Source organism: Argopecten irradians, chromosome 2 (genome assembly GCF_041381155.1).
Source record: "Argopecten irradians isolate NY chromosome 2, Ai_NY, whole genome shotgun sequence".
NCBI classification, from domain to species: Eukaryota; Metazoa; Mollusca; class Bivalvia; order Pectinida; family Pectinidae; genus Argopecten; species Argopecten irradians.
Window position 1 is genome coordinate 34,916,875 of NC_091135.1, and position 12,973 is coordinate 34,929,847.

Here is a 12,973-nt window from a genome sequence, read left to right on the forward strand (position 1 = left end):
CGACCCCCAGGGGCAGAGGGACGGGGCTAAAAGGGGTCAAAATGACTAACATTTTAAAAATCTTTTTCTGAATTCACAAATTTGATGGAACCAGATACTCTTAATAGGTTAAAAGGTCGGAACCAGATACTGAACCAGATACTCTTCATAGGTTAAAAGGTCTTAAGGCCCTTTACAAAAAATTGTGAATTTCGTAGCCCTGGGATCTCAGATTTTCTCCTGGGGAGGGGATCAAATTTAGTATGTTTTATATAGGATAAACTTTTTTATGAGCATTATTTGCTCAATTTTCATAGGAAATGAGTCAAACTTGGTTAGAATTATTACCCTGAGATATAGCATTTTAACATATCCATATATGTCCTTGTTGACCCCCAGGGACCAGTGGGGCAGGGCCAAACGCGGTCAAAATGACTAAGAATTAAAAAAAATCTTCTTTTGAATTCATAGATTTAATGGAACCAAATACTCTTCATAGATTAAAAAGTCAAATTTATAAAACCACTGACTGACTTCAAGGTCCTGATTGGCCAAATATATAGTGTTTTTGTGTCTTTGTTTCATTCTGAATCCGAACTCAGGTGACCGCCAAGGCCCATGGGCCTCTTGTTTGATAAAACCCACATACATGTAAGAGGAATGAGTTAGTCTAGGGCTTATAGTACATAATATGTAGTTGCATGAGTACCAACACTGTAATTACTATAATTAAATTTATTTATGAGTACATATTATTATAATCATTAATGCATGTGTATTTTTAAAATATCAATCTTCTATATGGTTCTTTACTGTAGTTAGGACCAAGTTTGAAATTATGGACAATCAAAGCATGACAGTGGTCCTCAGTGATGGATGTGAAATTGATGACACAGTTGCATTATTTAGTAAATAATGAAAGCTTGAACTTGCCGTCCTCAACAAATGGTGAGATATTTTGAGTTTTCACTAAAGCAACCATTATAAGTTGTCACAGAATAATCAATTTGAGCATGAACTAATACAAATAGACTATACATAAAAATATTTAAAGATTGTATTTTGGGACCATTCAGTCAACAAGATCTATGATAGGCAGCCATCTTGGATTTTGATAGTCAAAGTTTTTTACCGCTATTTCTGAACAAATCTGTCTCAAATTTCATAGACTGTATCAATTGGTCCCCAAGCTTTAAGGGCCTTAAGTGTGCAGATTGCGCAACTTAGTTTTTCAACTATCAAAATTCAAGATGGCCGACAGACAGCCATCTTGAATTTTGATAGTTGAAATTCGTTACCGCTATTTTCAGAAAGTACTGAAGGGATCTGTCTTCAATATATTATGTAAGTTCCTCAAAGGTCTTAGTTGTGCATATTGCAATTTGGGACGGATCAGGCAACAAGATGACTGACAGGCCCCATCTTTGATTTTGATAGTTGAATTTTGTTACTGCTATTTCTCAGAAAGATCTGAAAGGATCTGTCTGCAACTTAATATGTAGGCCTTACTTCTGTATATTGTATTTTGGGACTGATCTGTCAACAAGATGACAGGCAGCCATCATGGATTTTGATAACATTTGAAGTATGTTACCGCTATTTCTCAGAAAGGATATAGCTGCAATTTTATATGCAGGCTCCCCATGGATCCTATTTGTACATATTGTATTTTGGGAATGATTGTGGATTCAAGACCTCTCTGGGATCTCTTGTTTGATGCATATCTAGTGATGATCAATATAACTTTTAAAGCATGCACTGTTAGCATATGTGGTAGTTAAAAGAAATAATAAAACAATCATTCCATTTATTAACCTATTACAATAATTGAATTCAGACTAAGTCTTTGGTTAAAATTATTTTCTTGGGTCAATGATTATCAATTTGTTAAGGTCCAAATGATGTTATACCCTCTAGTAGAAAACCTCCTATGCCCTTTAATGTCATTATTTTAGATCCATCAAGGCAATATAACACTATATGGACTGAATCAAAGTCCATATTCTTTATATTGGATATGTGATTTTGCCAAAAGGAGTATCTGATTAGCATGTTAATTTACAAGAAGAACAATGACCAAAGCAAGCCTGCATCCTGAAGAACTCAACATTTGGGCATTGATTGAGTTCACAAATGGAATATTGACTCTGTGTTATTATTATTCTATGAGAATAGTAGAAAATCAGCATATTTCTAATATTATCCAAAAGCTATCATTGCATAATACCTTTTATATAAATGTTCCTTATTTTTCAGCTACCTGTACCAGTCCATCTTCAAATGAAAATCTATTGGATTTAGTTAAGAAGATTCGAAACAAAAGGACGAGCCTGAATACGCAGGTAGTTAGATGTCAGATAGTTTGAAAATCACAATAAATCATTCTATTAAATCAGTTATAAAATTGTAATGTTTACAACCAACTATTAAAAATTCATTAGTTAAAACTGGTAATTGCATGGGTACATTCTTATTCTTATTATTAGTTCTACTGCTTCTTCACGTGGATTATAATGATCAAATGCTATTTTCACTTGCTTACTTTGACATAAAACTGTCCAGTAATGTCTAATGTGGTAAAAAATATATTATTTTAGTCAAAATCTGATCATTTCTTTCAAAATAATCATTATATACATGTATAATATTCAGAGTTTATATGACAATTTTGATAACACGCCCTTTATCAGGTCAAGACCATGATCCGCAGGCCCAAGGGCTGATATCAGGTCAAGATCTGATAAAGGTGCAATAACAAAATTGTCATATCACAACCATTTTATCACACAATTATGTCATGGTGCGGCTTTCGTCGTCAGTCCGTCCGTCAACATTTCCTTTAAATCATTACTAGTCATACTTATTTATGATAGAGTTTTACAAGGCTTTTAACCAAATTTGGTCAGAAACATCCTTGGGGGAAGGGAATCCGAGTTCGTATAAATTTTGGCTCTGACCCCTGAGGGGCAGGAGGGGTGGGCCCAATAGGGAAAACAGAGATAAACTCTTTTAAATCGCTAATAGTCATAAAGTTCTGCATGAATTGTAACCAAATTTGGCCAGAAACATCCTTGGGGGAAGGGGAATAGAGTTTGTATAATGTTTGGCTGTGATCCCCCGGGAGCAGGTGGGGTGGGTCCCAATAGGGAAATAGAGGTAAATCCTTTAAATCGCTATTAGTCTTAAAGTTATGCATGGAATTATGAACCAAAAACCAGGTGAGCAATACAGGCCCTCTGGGCCTGACTTGTTGAGCATTATTTGCTCAATTTTCATAGGAATTGATTCAAACATGGTTATAATCATAACCCAGAGATAGCATTTTAATATACCATTAATATCCTTATTTGTCTTGTCTGACACCAAGGGGCCTAAGGGATGGGGCTAGACGGGGTCAAAATGACTGAAATTTTGAAAATCTTCTTTAAATTTGCATTATTGCATATATGTGAAAGAAAAAAAAATACAATTTGTGGCCATTTTGGCACTATATAAAAAGATTTGCTCACATATAGTCCTAACCAACTTCAAGAGCCGGATGGGTGCAAGGGTCCAATATAGCGTTTACACTTTCTTAAATTCTGTAACCGAACTCAGGTGACTGTTAAGGCCTATGAGTCTCTTGTTTTATTTACAGAGTAGAACCACTATTTCACAAGCAAAAGAGAGAACGTGTAAGATAAACATTGGATGGATGGCATTTCATAACAATAGATACACCCAAGTTCGGGCAATGTCAGGAGGTGGGACCAGAACAGTAGATTTCCCCCTCACTGCTGATTACAACAGCATAATGGAAAAAGCTAAAGAATTGTTTTTTCCAAATGGTAAGATCAAAATATCTAGGTAAATGGATTTTTTTAGTTGAAGTTTGGTTTCACGGTGACAAACTGAAAAAGGATTGATTTGAATGAAATGTTATGTAACGTTAGTTATGAAATATATGGTACATATAATACACAGTGGAATTGAGTTTTGGGAAGATAGGTAACTAAGCTTTTTCACTTGTTAAAAAACAAACTTATTGATAAATGAATTGTTATTGGATTGCGAGTAACCTGTCTTTGATATGCCTCTTTATTTAACCAATTATACAACGGAGTGAAGTAAATGTACTCCTATAGAAGGTGAAATTATTTCAATAAGATTTGCTAGCATAGATATCCACACATCAAAAATGTGTGTTTGTTATATATGGAAGAGTTAACTGTTATGTTCCTTGTTTGGGCTGTAGTCCTCTACCAAAATTCCTGTTACATCATACATGTAGATCTGTATGAAATATCACATTTCGAGATATTAAACTACTAAATTATTTAGGTTTATGCTTCTTTACGCAATACTTCTTGATTGATGTTCTCTTCACAGCTTTCAGCACGAAGGATTTGGGGTTGTATTGCTGTGCAACTGATAAGTCAAGGTTAAGGTTACTGTAAATCTGTAAAGCTTTTTGGGTTCAGCAAGGCATTGGGCCAGGTATTGTTTATGATGTGATTATTGAATAATCAACACAAGAATTTTCCATCTATATATAAGCTATAAATAAGATTCCATCAATATATATTTATTGTTTGGCTATAAAAAAATTCTTCTGCTTTATAGGTACTTCCAAGAAAGGCACGTGGGGGAGTTTTTCCCATTGCTTGGGTGATTTTAAACAAAACCTGATACCTTCAGCCATGTTTCTACTAAAGGACTACGTAAGGCTGAATTGTCTAACAACCAAGCCAAGACTCTACCTTATGTCAAAGCCAAAGGTGAGTTTGTAACTGTTAATTATGAATCTTTTTTTGGTTCACAAGTAAATTCATGCATTTCAAATGTCTAAAACAAATTCACATGACTCAGTGAAAATCGTCATATGCGCCATCCGTCGTCTGTAAACTTATGAAGTAAGACCAGTGGGATTAAGCTGAAATTCACTTAAAATGAACCTGACATTATCCCAACCAAGTCATGTGTATTTGTTATTTTTAGGTTAGTAAGAAATCCAAGATGGCCACCACAGCTGCCATCTTAAAAACACATTTTGAACTTCTTCTCAAGTTTTGCAAATGCAATTTGGCTGAAAGTTGCCTGAAATGATTCTGACATGATCTTGACCAAGCGTTGTTATTTTTCGAGTTGCCCAGTAAGAAATTCAAGATGGCCACCACAGCTGCCATCTTGAAAACACATTTTGAACATCTTCTAAAGTTACACATTTGCGATATAGCTGAAACTTGCCAGAAATTATCTGACATGGTCATGACCAAGTGTTGCTACTTACCTGGTCAATCTGAAAACCAAAATGGCCACTATGACCGCCATATTGAAAACACATTTTGAACTTCATAAGTTATACCAGTGCAATTTAGCTGAAACTTACCTGAAATTATCCTGACTTGGTCCTGAAGAAGTGCTATATTTTTGGTTGATCTGAAATCCAAGATGTGGGCAACCTTCAATCCTTTCTGATAAATAGATGTAACAAACTTTAAATATTAAAAGGCAAGATGGCTGCCATCTTGAAAATACATTTTGGACTACTTCTCAAATCCAAGATGGGAGCCAAAGTCCGCATCTTGAAAAACTGCATTTAATTCTTTTTCTATTCAACTGATGCCATTCCTTCTATTCGTAAACAATTATGTTGATGCCAATTCTCAGAAAATGCTAAAGGGAACTAACTTCATGTATACGTTCCCCTGGGTATTTCGTGGTGCATATTGTATTTTGGGACTGATTTGAGTGGGATATCCAACATACATTCATTCATTTAGGATTTTGATAGTTGAAGAGTACTGCTATTGCTCAGAAATTGTCAAAGGGATCTGTCTTAAGACAAGATTGCTGACATATGACCATCTTGGATTTTGACAGTGAAGGGAAAGAAGGAAATGAAGAGAAGTTCCCTCTTTGCTTTGACCAACATAGATAATTTGATGGTGGGTGCCAAGATCCCTCTGTGATATCTTGATTTTACTGCTCTTGCCCAAAAATTGCAAATAGATATTTCTCAAACATTCTCAAATATCATCTTGGTCATCAAAGGTTTGCAAAGTGCTTTTTATGAATGATCAGGAAACAATATGGCTGATAAACCAGCAGGGATTTCTCTGACGCAAGTTGTCTGCGTCTTTGATGTTTAAAATAACAAGCAACAATTAGCATTTTGATATAATTCAAAAGAAGTCTTTGGCATTTCTGATATATCAGTAAACCATAAGGTTCTTTCAAAAACTAAGTCATGAATAATCTACAAAAGGCAACTTATGCAACTTTGTTTCAAATCATAATTATGGATGTAAATAAGTTCTTAATATTGATGATATTTCGTATTACCTGGTGCAGGTGAGCAATACAACCCCTATGGGATTCTTGTTATATACATGTAATCACAACATAACATACTGGATAGATTCATTGAGATGATAATTTCTTTAGATTTGGACTCTTTTGTTTCTTTCAGGAGGAGGAGGAGGACTGGGAGCTCCCAGACCTAGACCTTAATGTCCCAAGTCCCAATGTAAGCTTGATAAGTGTACCATCATCACCTGAACTACCAGATTTGTTACATGTAAACATGGATGATCTAGAGATTCCTGTGGATGTATGGGATATTAATGTCAATGCTGGTATAGCTGTCACTAATGCTACAAATGCTACTGTTGGTACAAATGCTACAAACGCTACTGCTGGTACAGATGCTACAAATGCTACTACTGGTACAGATGCTACAAACGCTACTGCTGGTACAGATGCTACAAACGCTACTGCTGGTACAGATGCTACAAACGCTACTGCTGGTACAGATGCTACAAATGCTACTACTGGTACAGATGCTACAAACGCTACTGCTGGTACAGATGCTACAAACGCTACTGCTGGTACAGATGCTACAAACGCTACTGCTGGTACAGATGCTACAAACGCTACTGCTGGTACAGATGCTAAAAACGCTACTGCTGGTACAGATGCTACTGCTGGCGAAATGGATGTCACTGTTTGTGATACAGATCATTCCTATGTTTCACCACATAGTTCACCAGTGGTAATTATAAGTTTATATTATTAGTCTGTCACACTATGTCTGCTTTTGATAGCACATGTAATTACGAGTAATTTTCACCTTAAAACTATCTTATTATGGTGATAATACATAGTACCCAAATATGCAATTTTGGGTCACCTGAAACAAAGTCTCAAGTAACCTATTCTGATCGCCTTTTGTCCGTCGTCGTGCGATTTGTCTCGTGTGTCGGTAAACAATTTACATTTTTTACTTCTCAAAAACCTCTGAAGAAAATTCAATGAAATTTTGCACAAATCTTCTTAGGCATAAGGCCAATCAAAATTAAGAATTATGTGTGCCCTACGCCCCAGGGGGTTGCGGGAGGGGCAAAAAAGGATATAATTAACTGAAATTATTTGTTTATTCACAGATGTGCTAGAATCAAATACTCTTTATAGATAGAGGTGTTTTAAGGCCCTTTACCAAAATGGTGAATTTCATAGCCCTGGGGTATCAGATTTTTCACTGGGGAGGGGGTCAAATTTACTCTTGTTCATATCGTATTGAGCATTTTTGAGCATTATTTATTCAATTTCCATACAAAATGATTCAAACTTAATTAAAATTATTTGCTAGAGATGGCATTTTAAAATCATAGTAAAAATGTCCAGGCCGGACCCATGGGTCTGAGGGGCAGGGTCAAAAGGGGCCAAAATGACAAAATGTTCAAACAATCTTTGGAATCAAATACTCTATGCAGCTTAGCATTATTTGCTCAATTTCCATAGGAAATGAATCAAACTAGGTTATAATTATTATCCTGAGATAACATTTTAATATACCTTTAGTATACAATTGGTCTCGGCTGACCCGATTAATTTTTGTTTTTTAATATTTTTAGCACCCAATCTGATGATGGTGGGCTATTCAAATCGCCTTTCGTAAGTGGTCCGTGGTCCGTCCGTCTTTCCGTCTGTCCGTTAACAATTCTTGTTATCGCTATTTCTCAAAAAGTACTGAAGGAATCTTTTTCAAATTTTATAGATAGGTTCCCCTAGAGCCCTAGTTGTGCATATTGCATTTTAAGACCGATTGGTCAACAAGTTGGCCGCCAGTCAGCCATCTTGGATTTTGATAGTTAAAGTTTGTTACCACTATTTCTCAGAAAGTACTGAATTAAGGTATCTGTCTCAAATTTCATTTGTAGGTTCCCCTAGGACATTTGTTGTGCATATTGCATTTTGGGACCAATCGGTCAACAAGATGGCCGACCGGACGCCATCTTGGATTTTAATATTTAAAGTTTGTTACTGCTATATATTTCAGAAAGTACTGAAAAGATCTGTCCCAAATTGCATATGTAGTATGCAGTTAAAATTTGAAAAGCAGAGAAAATATCCCTCTTTCCATTTTCAGACATAGATCATTCTTTGGTGGGCGCCAATGCAAGATCCCTCTGGGATCTCTTGTAATTCCATCACAAGGATATATACTATATTTATTTTTCTACCTATATGTACAAAAAATATATATATATATATATAGGTGACAGTGCCAACTATAATTTTGACTTTAATGTACTGTAAGGTCTTCTCCACGAATTTAAGTGCCAATGAAATTGTAAAAGTTTATAATCCACGAAAATTTTGCCCAAAGAAAATAAATGATTCATTATAGAGGTTTGCATAGTAATATGTACACAATAATCATGAATTTGTCATTCATTTTTCAGATTGTGAATATGCCAAAGATTCCAACCTACCAAATTTGTGCCGACAGATACTGTGATTCATTCTTGAGCTGCGGTCACACATCATATGCTATGTGTGTGCAATAGAACTTGATGAAAGAGATAAAAAATGCCATATTTGTAGAAATCCATTTACAACAATATCCAAATTATACTACTAAATGAAGGTCCCCCCAAGATTGGATCATAATGGTATTGTTCTTCATTGTTAATCGACCAAGCATTCACCCATTGAGAAACTGTTCCATCATCCATGAAAACAAGAAGAATATTGCCTACAAATTTGGATCTGAAACCTGCTTTTTATTGATTGTTCTCTGACAATGAATATTTTAATCTGTTTCTCTACAGGAAGTTTGAAGGATTAGATGTGCCATCATCATTATGTCTTTCAGATCTAAATTAGCTGATAGATATGCATGAGTATACATTGATGCAGCTTTGTTTATGCATGGATGCACAAAGTATTTCCAGTTCAACTTAAGTATTACGCAAGTGAAGTTTAAGTGTTTAACATGGATGTCATTAAGAATAGATTTAAGCCAAGTTCAATATACGTAGTAACACCTCAATTTATATCTTTTGTGAAAAACATATCACCACATTATATCCACTTCTTCAAAATTTGAAAAAAGAAAAATTACTTTTGAAATTATGCTCAGTGACCTTTAATGCTGCCATGGTCAAGAAAATAAAAAATCACCAGAGACTCAACTATGGATTTGAGGGGGAGGACTTTGCATTTTCCTTTTGGAGGGGAAGTTAATTGTATGTAGTTTAACTCATTCCTGCCTGAAATTTCTTAATGGATTAAGAAGAGCCTAAATGTGTCTTCAACAGTGAACGAGTTAAGTAATTAAGGAAATTAAACTTTGGAGAATATCATTTTCAGTTTCCAATTGGGAATCACCCAAAGTTGGCACAAATTAATGTGGATGGATGAACAGGGCCAAAAATTAAAGTGACAGATATTTCAAAACTTAATCTAAGTCAAAGTTATTTGGAATCTCATACTGCTCGTGATTTTAAGGGTATTTAGATAGTTGATCAAAATTATGTATATGTGTTACCATTTCCTCCTAAATAGGAGGTCAATATTGCTGCTTTATATTAGATATAGTTGGAAGACACAACTTTTTGGCTTTACAGTTTGTAAATATACATAATCACTAGTCATAAACAAGAAGGTTTACATTTTACTTTTGTGTTTTGCACTGTTGGACCTCTATTAGCTGATGACTGGGCTAAACCGAAATTGAAGATCAAATAGGTTTTTAAAAAATGTTCTTTTCCAATTAAAGTCTAATAAAACATAAAGAAAAAACTTCACTATCTCTCACAATTTCAAAAATCATTTCTAAATTTAGCTATATCCCAAGATATTGCTTTCAGAAACATTACACGATTCAGGTGACCATTTTAGTCCCTGGGTCTGTTAGGTATCGCTATATCCCCTTAATATAAGCATAAAACAAATACATTTTTCTGTAGCTGGAGAGATATGCAAATAATATTCATATGTTTTTCATATGGTTCTAAAAAGTGTGCATAAGACCTTACAGTTACAAGTGTAAGACTTTTGATGCAGTTGAATGTTGTAAATTGCTGCTCCACCTTCATTCTTTTAATTTTCTTTTTTTTTTAAGAACAAAAAATGTACATTTTATCATGTATCTTGTTGTCTTCACTTTTTTTGTGGGCTATAGATTCTGAAGTCTTTGAAATTTGATTCAATGAACATATTTCCTCTTGTTAAGCATTTCTGATCAAAATTATAAGTACATTGTATCTATATGTACAGAGTTTACAATAAATTAATCAAACATGCAATTCTCAACTAGTCCAGTTCACTGCTAAATTAACTTCTTTGTGACACAATTAATACTCAGTTACTAGTTTATTGCCTAGCTAGAAGCTACAACTTTTTTCTACACAGCAAAGCAAAAAGTTAATTCCACATATAAATTGAAATGTTGTCTAGGTCAAAGCTGCTGACACAGAATGTTAGGGACATAGATAAAAAGGTAAAATCAAAAACTTCTTAAGTCATCACTCCATGAATTTTAGTAGAAACCTTTGCAGTTTGATGATTAAGAAGACAAGCTAGCCTACTTATTTCACAAGTCGCATCTTTTCTCCTCTTCAGAATGGCTGTCGAGTATTTCCTTGTTTTAGAGTAACTAAATTTTTAAATTTTGATTTTGTATATTAGATATCTTTAATATGGGGTCAAATGCAGAATTTAATTTGGAACACCACTGTGTATCATAATCATAGCCATTGTGTGTAAATTGCTGCCATAATTATTAAAGTGCCTTCACTCCAGACATATATGTTTTACTGGAACAGCCCTAATTAGTTTTTGAAATATGATAATATTTTTTATTTGCAAGTATAAAATATGCTAAGCAGCGTATGCAATATACAATGTACACATATAATACATTACTTGTATAACCATTCATCTCAATTTTTCTATTTCATTATTGTGCTATAAAACTAGTACCTTTCTTTTATGTTATTTTGTTGAGAAATACTCCTCTTTATTTCTTAATCAGTGCATGCTGCAGTGACTATACTTGTGTAGGTAACACAGTATTAAGCATTATCTAAGCAGTGTTTAATTATCAAAAAAGTATATAATTAGTCCCATGTTGGAAACGGAGGGTGGGGGTAAGATGATATAGTGTATAACAATACAAAAACTATGTTACTATTGTCTATCATTTGACCTGAATCCTTAATTTCAAAAAAGTTGGTATGATTCTATTGGACACACTTCAGGAGATTTAATTTCATCAATTTAGCTTGTTATGTTTCCATTACTTGAACATTTTACGAATACATGTTTAAGATGCTATGTACTAATACTGTATCAAGCCTATAGCTATACTACTCTAATCAGAAGGTGGGCTTTTCAAATCGTCTTTCCTCCATAGTCTGTCCTTCCATTTGTCCATCTATTCCTAAATAATTATTGTCTTTATTTCACAGAAAAGAATGAAGGGGTCTCAAGTTTCATAGGTATAGGCCCACTTTGGGCTTTAGTTGTGCAAACTGCATTTTTGGAAGAAGATTTTGATGGCTTACAGACAGCCATCTTGGATTTAGATACATGTAGTTAAAGTCTGTTACCACTGTCTCTCAGAAAGTACTGAAGGGATGACTTTTCATATTAAGTTCCCTTTAAGCCCATGTTAAGCATATTGAGTATTTGGACCAATCCAACAACAAGATTGTTGACCGGCAGTCATATTGGATTTGGAAATTGAAGTTTGTTATTACTTTTTTGTTATGTCTTTTTTATAACACACAAAGGCATAATAATCATTACATTTTTGTTAAATAATTTGATTTTATGATATGTACTACATGTATCTTTATCTCATTTTGGATTTAATTAAATTTTGATATTGGCTATTATTCAGAGTTTAGCTTGTATTTTAAGTCAACTGACCTGGTTAACGTTTGCTTGTTAGTCCCTTGGCGATGAAACCTCGTAATTATATCCGGACTATAGTGTTTGTTGTTGTCTGTCCGTCTGTCTGGCTAGATGTTGGTTTCCATAATTCCAAATTTCACAGGAGTTTTAAAATTGAAATTAGTATCACTCCCAGGGTACTTACCCTTTGTAAATAAGGTTTGCAGCTTTAAACATCACAGTTGTTACCATTTGCACTGAATAACTTTAAGTAAATGCTCATTATGTTCAATAAAACCTTTTCACATAGGAAAATGCTTGCCTTTTTTTGCACTTTTTGGCTCCCCAAACAAGTCAAAATTTCAAATCAATTATATTTAAAACTTAAATTGTTGAATTCAAGTAATGATATAATTGGCATGTCAGTTTTGTATCATTGCAGCTGTAGCTAAAGTTTCTATGGTTACCGGTCATCCTAAAATACATTAATTATGAACAAGAGGCCCATTGGCCTTAACGGTCACCTGATATTTAATACAAATTAGTTACGTATTAATTTACTAGCCAACTGATGTCTTTTGTTTGCGAAATAGGAACATACATCTAATAGGTCTACATACAAAGTTTCATTAAGCTTGGTGCATATTTACTAACATTACCATGTTCACAAGGTTCAATAATTATTATTGCAAAGGGCAATAACTCTGTAAATAATTTGGAGTTGTGAATCAAGCTTAATTTTTAACTTGTCCGAAATCTTTCCAATGTTAGTCTACACACAGTTTCATTAAGCTTGGTACATTTTTACTCAAGTTATCATTTTCACAAG

General features: G+C 34.2%; 1 pseudogene; it reads left to right on the forward strand.

Annotated features, from left to right (window-relative positions):
* Window positions 1-789: 789 nt before the first annotated feature.
* LOC138315278 (uncharacterized) lies at window positions 790-12,146 on the forward strand (annotated as a pseudogene).
* The last annotated feature ends 827 nt before the right edge of the window (window positions 12,147-12,973 follow it).